Genomic DNA, 12,577 nt, shown 5'->3' on the forward strand with positions numbered 1-12,577 from the left:
TGCAAGTTCAATATTCTAATATATTGATTTAGATTGACCTTTTAAGTCGCATTTTATGAGTTGTGTTGATATAATAATGTTGGTAATTACGTCAACTTAATATTGTGAGTAATTTTAACTAACATTTCTGTGTCTCTTGGTTCAAAACAAAAGTCAAGTTGTATTAACTTAATAAAATTTGCTTGATAACTTTATTTTTCTCCACCTTGAGTTCAGCATTTCAAGTCCCCTCCCCTACCCACCCACCTATCACATGCCTGAGCAAATTCAGACAGTTGAGACTCTGTGTTAGCAAATACCGATACACAAAGGACATTTTTGAGGTGAGTATCATTTTATTTGCGAATAAATTCTTGCAAGAATTTTGACATATTCTCAATTGTGATTTGACCAGCAGTGGACTTGTGATTGAAGGTTATGTTACATCTGCAAATACAGTTGATGGAGTATGTTGTACTAATAAACATAGTTAAGGCTAGTCATATTTAGCAGCGTAGTTTAGCCATTCTACCGTTCAGTGTAGCATAGCAGTGGATAAGAATGATAAAGTTTTATTTGGCAAATTGGGTCAGCTTGAGAGAGCTTTTTATTTGAGCCATGGAGAGGAATAGCATGATACTTCTTATGTGTTTAGCTGTCAACTACATTGCTGTTTGTATGTATTAAACTGGATAAAATGTAATGCTTTAGCAGGGTACTTGACTGGCCCATCTTTTTGCCTGGTCTTTGGTTCCAAGTTGCCCCTATGGAGAGCGACTACTTGGAACAAAATGGCAGTCAATGATAGTGGGTCATTTCAGTCCCCTGCTTTATTAACCACTGTATCTCAGAGTTCACATATGTTAAGGAGTTGTTCCTCTTCAACTAATCTGTTTTAGTATGAATTAATGCAGTATAGCTAATTGTCTGCAAGACTGAATTCTTCTGTTTGTGTGGTCTACAGATAAATAAAGACTTCCAGAGAAAATGGCCAGACTTTACCGTCGCGCAACAAAATTGATGGATATAGTCTCATCAAGGACAGGAACTACAGGAGTGACAATCAGACATATAAAAGACATGCGTCTTAATTATTTAATTAAAATTATTAGGCTTATCTTTGTTGACAGTTACCAATTCAGATTATATTTGGTTAGTTACTTTCTTTTTCCTTTTTCTTAAATAGCCCACTGCCTTGGAGAGATGGAAGAGGACCATTCTCAAGGAATTTAGAGTAAGTAAATCATCATCTTGAAAGAAAATGAAATCCACATTGGGCAGTGTAAATACACAGGGCAGAAACCTGCTCCTTGTCCATTAAAGTTTTAAGTATATTACACTTCTGGCCACACCCTAATCTGTAATATCATAACAATGGTCTGTTCACATAGGTGTTGACAGCAATGGCATGGGAAAATACTTTCAATGTATTAATAAATCAATGTATTTTTTTTATTTTTTACAAGGACACAGAAGTGTTTGAGGCAGGCCTTGATAGACAACTTATGAAAACTGCCACCATCGGTGACCAGTCCACCCCAGAATCTGACCATATGATAGCAACCATCATGGTTGAGGGAACCAAAATCCTGGAGGGCAAGGATATCCCAAGGTGCTGTGCTTTGCTGACGGGAACCCGAGCGGAAATGTACATTGATAGTGACAGTCTGCTACTGTTTGTTGCAGTTTTTTGTAAAATTGATCGTAAAGGTATAATGTGTAAAAAAGACTGCAGGACCTTGAGAAGATTGCTAGCCATGTATGGGACAATTTAAATGTGTGTTGTTATTGTTTTACAAGTTGTTTTTTAAAATATTGTAAGTTCAAACACTGTTAAACTGCAGTTCATAATAAAAACAGTTAATTGCCAAACAGTTTTGTTATCGAATGAATTAATTTCTTACATAAACAAAATTTAAAAATGTGTGTCAACTTAAAAAACACTATTATAGTTATTAAGTACATGACACTTAAAATGCCCTTTAAATAATGTGGGGAAACTATTTGGAACAACTTAATTTTATGAGTAATCAACTTAAAGACTTGTGTCTTGAATTTCCCTCGGGATAAATAAAGTATCTATCTATCTATCTATCTATCTATCTATCTATCTATCTATCTATCTATCTATCTATCTATCTATCTATCTATCTATCTATCTATCTATCTATGCTAGCAATTATTAAGTAGGTGGTAATTAAAAATACCTTTCATTGTAGAGGAAAAGCTAATTCGCCTTACTTAATATTGTTCATTGGTTGAACAGAATTTCATCCTGTGTTGTCACAACTCAAAATGAGAGATGGAAACTGTTGTGTTAATTTTCTTCTTTGAGCCAAGACATTTGTTTTTAGAGTGCATATTTTAAATAAAGTAAGGGAGATTAATGAGGGACCATTACATTTAAAAGATTCAGCACATATAGAGCATAAAGAATGCAGTAATTACTGTATATATTGCCTGCTGTATGGAATAACTCTCTGTTAATGAGACTTCAGTGATTTCCCAACCACACACAGCCAGGCAGAGAAAAACAGGAGGACTGTTCCAACAGACACAGCAACACATTGCTAACTGTTGGCCGTATCGATTTTAGGTATTTTTCCTAATAAGGGCCGGAAACATTTTAATGATGGGAAAGGCATTTGGGATGTTTTATGAAATGAAAGGTCCCCACAAATGTGAAATACAATCAATATAGTGAAAAATATATCCTCACCTCATGAGTCTCAATTAAGCGTGTTTCTCTAACAAATTGAGCGAGCAGCGGGTGCGAACACCACAAGGTTACAACTGACTCCAACTTCAGCTTCCATTTAAGTTGCCAAAATGCAGACTAACCTGTAAAATGTCCTGGCATTATGCCTTCCTCCATCTGTTTCCTGCTTAATGAATACTGCCCTATTTGTTTAGTCTACAAGTCATTTGCTTTAGTGTAAAAAACCAACAGCCCTGAAATAACAGCCATGCCAAACCCAACAAGTCATCCAAAATTTAAATTATAAAACACATTTGTAACTACCTTCCAAACATGTCAGCATTTTCAGATCTGATGTGCCAGTTGTCGGCAAGACATCATTTGTCAGTGCCTTTCCAAAACAAATCACCCTTACAAAAACATTCATATTAGTGTTTTCTGATCTCCCAGCTTCCTGGGGTCTACACTGGTTGCCTAGCAACCTCAGTGATGGCAAGACTTCTGGCCAAGAAGTAGTCTGGCACTTAACCCATGTACAACCACAACATGTATATTTTTGTTTTTTGTATGCTAAGCTAAGATAACTGCCTGCAGGCTATAGTTTCATATTTACAGCATGCAGACATGAATGGGATCAGTCTTACTCTCTGTAAGAAGGCAAATACGTGTATTTCTGTTAAAGGTCCATTGTGTAACATTTAGGAGGCTGTATTGGCAGAAATTTAATATAATATGCATAACTTTGTTTTCATTAGTGTAAAATCACCTGGAAATAAGGACCGTGTATTTGTTTCCTTAGAATTAGTCATTTTTATCTACAAAGGGAGCAGGTCTTTTTCTACGGAGTCCGCCATGTTGAACCACCATGTTTCTACAGTAACCCAGAAGGGACAAACCAGACACTGGGTCTAGATAGGGCGGTTTACGCACGTTTGGCGGCCACCCTAGTTTCTCCTTGGAAAGGGAGGGTGAAGCAACAGAGTTGCAATCTGTAATACACCACCAGATGACACTAAATGCTACACACTAGAACTTTAAGGTTTGGTTCAAACTTAGGCAACTACTCTAAATACTTGATTAAAAGAGTAGCATTGCATTTCTGTAATAGTGTTGGTCTCACAAGGAATGGTTTAGAAAAAAGTTATCAAGATTGATGCAGCAGAACCAGATATTGTCAGTACTGATTCAGTCCCTGAGGGGTTTCTGTGCTACAGAATGACGGTGAAAATACAAAAACAATCTCTGCAATTTGTTTGAGGTTGAAATTGAAATATGAGGCGTATTATTTAAGCAACAGTATGTGGTTGTGTGAAGCTGTGATTGGTGATGACTTTTTCCATCCGCTCTGTCAGTTTGCTTAAAACAAAGCAGATAATATCAGATGACTTGAGGACCAGAAACACAGGCTGTGCTGACAAAGTCAACATTTGAATCTTTTATTTATATCCACATGGAAACAATAACCTGCCAGCACACACAAGCATAACCATACAGCTATTTTGCATACTTTTGAATACACACACTGAGAAAGAGGCTAAAAACCTCAAAAGCATCTGCTGAATATTAATTCACTGTGTAGTGTGTCAGTCTTCATGCAGCGCCTGGTCTATATTCAGGTTTCAGATGTCGCCCAGTAGGAATCCCCCCTTTGGTTTTGATCCATATCTGTGGCAGGTGTCACTCAATATTCCTCAGCGCCTCGCAGGGCTCCCCTTTTCTTTTTCTTTTTTTTGTGATGATTATTTCAAAGATTCTCAGTTTTCACTGATGATAACTCAGAAAACAGCAGCGTTGTTGAGATGAATGAGGGCAGTATTACAGTCAGAACATTTTCAAAAAACACCTGTACCTTCATATCTTCAATACAGATAAGCTATTTTGTTTGCAGCTGAGATGAATTGATTACTTTATTGAGTTGTGCTCAATTTATTCCCAAAAAATGTTCTCTGAATATTCACTTTGTTGGCTATTGTTATGGCTTAAGTCTGTCTCCTTTGACGTTTTATTTCTTTTGTAAGAACATTTCACATTTGTAAATATGTGTGACTTTATAGGTTTTTGACAGCCTGGTTAAACTTGTAATCTGGCTTTATGAAACTGCCCTCTGGGTCCTGAAAAGTACAGCTAAATGGAGGTCAGCCATCATTCATTTTATTATTTCCACCTGTGCTTTTCCTACTCTAAAATATCAAAATATATATCTATATCTTCTGTTAAAAAAGGCCTATTTGAGACTTTTGACCAAAGCACTATTGTGCAAGCATTACTAAATGTATTCATTTTTTTCCTAATATCTAATCTAGGCAGTCCATTTTAGTGGATTTTAATCTATTCCAACATTTGCTGGATTTCCATTTTCATCCACTTTGCAAATGTTTAAAGGTAGCTTTATTGGATCAAAAAGGGATATAACAGCACAGAGAAGTCATAGTTTGGTGCAAGTTCCATACAGTGGGAAAAAATGCTTTTCATCTTAGTGATTTTTCAAATCTGCATTAGCATGTTCAATGTGTTTCCATTCACATCCCCTACAATGTTCGAACAACGGCAACACAAGATCTTTTTTCACAAGAGAGTTGTGGTAGAAATACTTTATATTATTACACATAAGGACCGATGATGGAGTCTGATAGTCTCAGAACACTGATCTGTTCTGGAGTAATGTTAGCTGAAAATGTATGGTTTCAGCCCATGAAATTAATTGTATTTATTTTGCTTTGTAAAACATGATGTAATGTTGAACATTGATAGAAATGCTCAAATAAATTCTATGATATGCAAATCTGCACACCATTTACATGAACCGCGATGGATTCACCCATGTGCGACAAATTCTGTTCATTTTGCACCGCTGTTTGACACAACTGACATACCTTGCAATTCAACAAAGGTGAAAATAATTAATGTACGGATCAATATTTATAATTGAATGGGTTCTTCCATGGCCCATGTTACACATGAAACACATGTAATTCTGCTGACAGACAAATACATCCTTATTGGCAGAGGTAAGAAACTAGTGCATAGCTTAATTAGGACCAGTGTTGGGAATACACAATATTAGGTAAATAGTCTGGGCCACTTTAAAGGTCTACTGTGTAACATTTAGGAGGATCTATTGGAAGAAATTGAATTATCTTGACTGAATATCATTTGTGATAAATACTTTAAATAAATATTAAAATGATGACCAGCTATTCATATAATTGATTAACCTAATTGATTTGCTTTTGAAACAAGGCAACACATGCTGGTTCCCTGACATAGGGTGCATGAGATGTTAGCTCAAATTAACCCAACGGCTACGGCTAGCAGATGGAGCAGCACTAAACAGGTGCATCATGCACCATAACCCAACAGCATGTAGCATATAGATGGGAACATGTGCCTTGCAACCTAAATTCATCATTATTATTACTCACCATTTTAGATGGGGCTTTGAGGTTCATGGTCCCATAGATGGACACTCTTGGTTGATCACTTATCTGCACTGCAACACTGACAACCATGCCACCACTGTAATGTTTCAGTTTCTTAAAGCTATACCTTTAGGGACTACCAAGGCAGTTCAGGTTATGGTTGTGAGAACTTGCAGGTGACCTTATTCGTGATTCTTGTGCAGGGCATTGAGCTCTGGAGTTTCAGTACAGAGGAATCAGTCCACAACCAGAGAACTGAGCATCTTTGGAGGGATTTTTGGAATGTTTTTGCATGTGTTGCAATACTTTCACAGCATGGTCCACTCTCTTGAGGATTCAGAACTTTTGGATCTAATGACATCCAACAACTTTCACGTCATAGTTTTTATTCATGAGATTCAAAAAAGCCTAGAGTGCTTTGGGGAGGCCTGGAACAATCATGCTCTGCATACAGAAAACATCCGAATACAAACTCAAATCTGGATGGAAGGCATACTGTCAAATATGGACGCAATAGACAGTGCAGCAATCAGCAGTTTGTTCAGGAAAATATGCACAGATTACATACTTTTGAGGCAGTGCTGGTACAGCATAGAATTGACTCTTAACCTACTCCTGATGATTATGATGATCTCCCAGCTGTAATTGTAGAGCAATCTCAGTCAACAGCAACAGGAGTTAGTCTCTCATGCCATTGATCACATTGTAGATTTGAAGATCAAGTATCTGATATCCTGTGTAGAAATTTAAAATATCATGGCAACCCAAAACTTTTCAGATGGGGACACTATACTATGACATGTTTCACGTAATCCCAAGCGAGTCAACCATTTCCACTTTTTTTTGTCAAAAACCTCCCGTAAGCTTTCCTCATTCCTTTTGCCTTGTAGAGTTGATCTGACACGCTTTATTGCACCTCACCTTCCTGCAATTGTTTCAGTCCATTTTTTGCAGGGAGTTGTTCAGACAAGCCAGCAACTCAATCACTTCAAAAGAAGTCCAAGCACAGTTTTACCCTTTTTGAACCTCTTGTAGTTCATTGGCCCGGACACCTGTGTCAGATCCATTTGATGTGTATTAGATCCTGTTGACAGCTTTAGGTACTTTATAAATAAAGAATTTTGCACACAAAACAAATAAAATGTTTATAAAATATGATGTTTTGTTAAAAATTAAAGTACCCAGGTGCCTGGTTAGCTCAGTGGGTAGAGCTGGCGAGCCATGTACCGAGGCTGAGTCCTTGCTGCAACGGCCCAGGGTTCAAATCTGACCTACGGCCCTTTGCTGCATGTCATCCCCTCTCTCTCTCTGCCCCCCTTTCCTGTCTATCTTCAGCTGTCCTATCAAATAAAGGCCAAAAAATTTAAATCTATTTAAAACAAAAGCAAGGTAAGATTACATAAAAGCAAATGGCAGTGACTTAGCAGTAAAAAGGATGAGCGCTACTACACCTTCCCAATTCAAAAGGCCATGTAAACACAGACTGTTTTTGTCCTTCCATTTGTTTGAGGTTCTTCTTCCTTGTTGTAATGAAAAAGTAACCTTCAGAGGCTTTGAGTCATCAGCATGTGATTGTCAATGCAGCAGCAGGGGTACAGTATGTACACAATTTGACTCCTCAAACAAGCACAGTCCTCTGTCTCAAGGTTACATTGGCAAGTATGCATACAGCTGGGGATTCTTCTTATCCAGGCATGCTTTAAAAAAAAAAAATAAACATTTCAAGAACTAATAGAAATGCATAAATATTTGTTTTTAGAGTTAAAAACAGAACATAGCTCTGTAATTATTTCCTGTTTGAACATCTTCTCAGATGTTGGCGGAGACCAAAAAATATCAGGTGTTAAGCTGCTATATGTTGAACTTTGTCTTCAAGCTGTTTACTTCAGCTTTCTGCCATTTTGTGCCTGGCTTGTCTGAGCACCCTACAGTTTTATGGTGGCAGGTTGATGAGAGCCAAGAGACTCAACCATATTGGAAATGTGTGGGCTGAAAAACCAAAACAATCAGTGGCCAAAGGCTGCTTAGAGTGGTACATTTAGGTGATATTTTTTTCTGTTTGGCACATATGAGCAACCCTTTTAACCTTACATAGAATCAGAATTTTAATCAGTAGAGTTATCACAAACATATTTGTAAATGGAACTTGAGCTTTACTCAAAATAACAACATCATCAGTTCATTTTTTTTTTGTTCATGTGACAAATTTCCATGTAAAATATTTAGACTAATATAGCTGTATATTATCATGTTTATTAGATGTACTTAAATCATTTATATTTAAACGATCATACTAAACCAATGTTTCAAATCAAATTTAGCTATATTATATTAAACCAATGTGATTTCCTACAAAGTCAAACTTAGCAATATTACATTTATCTAATGTGATTTTCCCAAGTAACTTTTACATATTTGTATTTTATTGACTCAATGATGGTTTACTGGTAAATCTAATATGTCGCAATAATTTAATACATTTTCCTCAAGTTAAACATAATAAAATGACATTGCTTAAATGCTTGTTTCTTTCGTCTGTATTACTCCAATGCAATATTGAGCTGATCTTATATATATAACCCTTATTTAACTGGGAAGTCCATTGCAATTACAAGAGAGGCCTATTTTTGCCTGATGTCTTTCACATTGTTGCATACATTAACGTGTTATATAATTCATGAATTTATATTTATCTTATTTCAAAAATTTCTGCAAAAATCTTTGTGCAGAGGCGACAATTTTCCTGTTAAACACATTAAACAGTGAACATTGTAACAGTATAAGGATGTGCCATATCAAACGTTTACAGTATGATTATAGCATTATTCAAGTGCTTGGTATAGCCTGCCCTACTTGCACCTTGCTGCACCAAGCCATGAAGAAATGCATTTCTACTGTGGCTTCACAGCAGTGGATAACTGCACTATCACTATGGTTGAGTCTCTTGGCTCTCATCAACCTGCCACCATAAGACTGTAGGGTGCTCAGACAAGTCAGGCACTAAATGGCAGAAAGCTGAAGTAAACAGCTTGAAGACAAAGTTCAACATATAGCAGCTTAACAGCTGATATTTTTTGGTCTCCGGCAACACCTGAGAAGATGTTCAAACAGGAAATTATTTCAGAACTATGTTCTGTTTTTAACTCTAAAAACAAATATTTATGCATTTCTATTAGTTCTTGAAATGTTTTTTTTTTTTTAAAGCATACCTGGATAAAAAGAATCTCCAGCTGTATGCATACTTGCCAATGTAAACCTTGAGGACTGTGCTTGTTTGAGGAGTCAAATTGTGTACATACTGTACCCTTGCTAAGCTGTGCTACAGCAGGACCACCGAGAGCCAATCTGTGCACATCTCCTCCCTCAAACTAAAGTTGTAAATTGACTGGCTGAGCATGTGTGGCTGTACTGGCAACTGGAGAGAAATCATTAGAGAAGTCATTATTAGTTTGGCTGTATTCTGGTTTTGTTACACTAAATTGAATTTCTGGTTTGGAGTTTAGTTCCATCTTTATGTTCTTGTTTGTACTTTCAATTATCAGCCTTACTGCATTGTTTTGGGCAGTGATTTTCAGCTTTTTTGCGTTGTATTTCAACGAACTCCTCCTAGAAAATACAGATAGAAAATGTTGCTGATCAAAAGTTGTGCTAGTTGTGCTTGTGCATTAAAGGGCGTGCCCTTGGCGTGCCGTCAGATTTAGCCAGGTTGAATCGAATGTCAAGTGTGATGCCAGTTCCGGCATTTTGCAGACTTTCAGCGTTTTTTGTGTTGTATTTCAACAAACTCCTACTAGGGAATTTATCAGATTAACGTCAAAATTGGTCAGTATAGTTAAAAAACATTGCGGATCAAAAGCTGTGGTATTTGTGACTATACGGAAGTATAGGAATAGGGATTAAGCGCTGCGATGCGATTATGATCTGATTTCCATGAAATTTTTACGTTGTGGTCCGCACGTGTTACGACGGCACGTGTTACGACGGCACGTGACGCGGCTTTTTTTTTTGCGTGGCTTTCCCATACCTGGTTAGTCTAAATGAACCAATTTCCAAGATGTTAAGAGTTAAATTAAATGATGACCTAAATAACTTAACCTTAAATATGCATATTAATAAGTTCAAATCAAGTTGGAAAAAAAAAAAACATCCTTAGTTACTGATGAAGAACTCAGCTTCGGGACTGTGTGGATGACCGACTGACTGACAGTGGTTCAGCAATATAAAGAAACCACCAACCCATCCTGATCACTGTATGTACTGTACCTGACATTACCTTTATTCATCTGAGCAGTGCACACTTAAAGCCAGTGGGAGAAGCTCAGACTAAAAGAGCTGATAGAAATCTCCAGAAAATGAAATAACCATAAAATGTTGTGTTAATATAGGACCACATCGCTTTAGTAAAAGGGAACTGGGAAATGAGATTTTCAGGGCCTTTAAAACCTCCAAGGAGGCAGGCATACTTTAAGATTAATGCTGCCAAAGAAGACACATTGATTACTTGGACCACTTCACTGAAGATAAACCACCGGTCACACAAGTACTTTGCTAATAGGTGTAACCCTCTTAATACTTTTGAAAATAACCATGTTTTCAAGATCATTTTGCATGTACAAGAAGAAGTAAGAAATGCAATTTTGGTTCCTATGAATTATATACATACAACTATTCCCTGCTGTACTGTCAGGGAAAAATGCCAACCAGATGACATTTAGACAAAATGTTACAGAATGAGGCTGGCAGTATTCTTTGTTTCTTTTTATAATCAACAAATCTCATGTACGAACCCAAACCAATAATAAATATATTTAAGTACAGTGTGTTTCCAAAGCCTGATCCTTAAATCTCTGAGCACCATTGTTGTCCAAAAACTATTCAAATACATAAGATAATATGTAATATCAATGAACCACACTGTTGCACTACATGACATGTTCCTTCATTACCATAAACACACACACACGCACGCACACACACACACACACACACACACACACACACACACACAGTAGTTTATTTTGACTCAATCCCACATACACCATACTGCTGCCCCAAATACTCACTAAAGCACCAAATGTGAATTAATTCATTAAAAATTAGAAGACAAATGGCTCGTTTTAGAATTACATGTTATTGTGCAATTTTCTTGCTACCGCTGTACTGATCTGATTTGCTTTCCCACATATCTTACAAATAGCTAGACTTTTGTCCAACTTTAATTTCTAATGGTTTATGTACCACATTGCGCTAATGTTACTCCGCTCGCTCTTGTCGCGAGACCCTCTCGTTGACCTTTTACCTTTCACTAGAGTGTAGACACTGTTAGCAGGAAAGCTTCAGTCAACTGATTTATAACTTTGGAATCAGACCATCGACCTACTCGTATCAGTAAATCTTTACACCCCTTACTAATAGTGTTATTAGTATTAATAGTGTATATTGCCAACCATATCCTTCAATGACATTTAGTCAATTAATTGATTACTCAATCGAAAAAACAAATAAACAACGGACTATCCCCCTTTCAGAAGTTTTTATTATGTCCGTATATCAATTTAAAAATAATTAGTTATTAAGAAAAGAAGCAAAAAGCAAAAAAGTCCCCAACATTGAGAGTTTACATTATAAAGAAAAAAAGGAAATAATAATAATTTAAAAAAAGTAATTAAAACTATACAATCAGTGGTCAGATAGCTGTATTTAAAAGAAACACATAAGCAAAGATAAAGGGTATAAGAAAGCTTATGCCTATCCTTGTAATTTTTACAAAAATTACATTTTGTGGGGTTTGATTTTGGAGTTTTGACCCCTATTGAGCCTTAGATTGCAGAACTGTTTTTATAACCTGCGGCATCAGAAAAGTCATTTTCTTAAACCTTTGTAACACTCTGGTAAAGGTACTGAGTAAAAGAAAGAGGGGCACATGGGAGATCATGTTATTAAAGTTTATTTAACAAAGTTCTCTCATAAGATCATAAGGCAAAAACCATTGAACACTCCCAAAACATAAATACAATTAATGGATGAATATAAAATGGGTTAACTGATGTGAAAGGTTCATTTACAGACATGGCTCCATATTGTTTTTATTAGGATATACTTTAAACTTTCGGTTTCACACCGATGTCACTAGTGAAAGTTGGATAAAACAAGTTTGGAGTAGATTAAGGAGACAGTGAATTTTGACTGGTCAATACAACCAAAACAAAGGTTTGAGTAACAACTTCGTGGAAAACCATAGGATTTTAGAGTTCTGCAAAACTCAAGGTCACCTTTTTTATTCAAGTAAAATCTCTTTGACAAAAGGTCTTTAAATGGTTATGCCAAGTATGACCGAGTAGCCAAGATGCTTATTAACCTTGTAAAGTCTCTTCCTCCTCCCGTTTTGTATTTTCTCTAAGACCACGATTTAGAGTGTCCTTTTGATGAAATATTATATTTTTATCTCCAGTTGACACCATGGATAATTTCAACATGTTGT

General features: G+C 36.4%; 1 long non-coding RNA gene across 1 annotated transcript; it reads left to right on the top strand.

Moving 5' to 3' along the window:
* Positions 1 to 255: 255 nt before the first annotated feature.
* Positions 256 to 1,757, top strand: LOC127377206 (uncharacterized). Its single transcript, XR_007887649.1, has 3 exons — positions 256 to 323; positions 944 to 1,213; positions 1,446 to 1,757. It is a non-coding gene; the product is annotated as an uncharacterized LOC127377206 (long non-coding RNA).
* The last annotated feature ends 10,820 nt before the right edge of the window (positions 1,758 to 12,577 follow it).

Source organism: Dicentrarchus labrax, unplaced genomic scaffold (assembly GCF_905237075.1).
Source record: "Dicentrarchus labrax unplaced genomic scaffold, dlabrax2021, whole genome shotgun sequence".
Classification (NCBI taxonomy): Eukaryota; Metazoa; Chordata; class Actinopteri; family Moronidae; genus Dicentrarchus; species Dicentrarchus labrax.